The sequence below is a fragment of the Rhinoraja longicauda genome, unplaced genomic scaffold (genome assembly GCF_053455715.1).
Source record: "Rhinoraja longicauda isolate Sanriku21f unplaced genomic scaffold, sRhiLon1.1 Scf000169, whole genome shotgun sequence".
NCBI lineage: Eukaryota > Metazoa > Chordata > Chondrichthyes > Rajiformes > Arhynchobatidae > Rhinoraja > Rhinoraja longicauda.
Window position 1 is genome coordinate 204,273 of NW_027601387.1, and position 728 is coordinate 205,000.

The window sequence follows — 728 nt, forward strand, 5'->3', positions numbered from 1 at the left end:
ATGCCGCCTTCGGCGGGGACATCGTGAACCAAATCGGCAGGCAGGCGTCGTCAGCCGGTCGACCGACCCCCAGCTGCATTTCCCCAACGGACATTGTGCACTTCGTACAGAACAGTGCTTTTAAAATATTCCGCCTGCCGCGTGGACATCATGAACCAAATGAGCAGGCAGGCATCATATCATATCATATCATACACATACAGCCGGAAACAGGCCTTTTCGGCCCTCCAAGTCCGTGCCGCCCAGCGATCCCCGTACATTAACATTATCCTATACCCACTAGGGACAGTCAGCCCCCAGCACAACGACGCCCCCGCTAACAATTCCCCACGCACATGGTGCGCTCGAGCTGCAGCACTTTAAAGTACGCCGCCTTCGGCGGGGACATCGTGAACCAAAGGAGCAGGCAGCCATGGTCACCGCCAGCACAACGACGGCGCCGCTAACAATTCCCCGCGCACCTTGTGCGCTCGAGCTGCAGTACTTTAAAGTACGCCGCCTTCGGCGGGGACATCGTGAACCAAAGGAGCAGGCAGCCATGGTCACCGCCAGCACAACCACGGCGCCGCTAACAATTCCACGCGCACCTTGTGCGCTCGAGCTGCAGTACTTTAAAGTACGCCGCCTTCGGCGGGGACATCGTGAACCAAAGGAGCAGGCAGCCATGGTCACCGCCAGCACAAGCACGGCGCCGCTAACAATTCCCCGCGCACCTTGTGCGCTCGAGC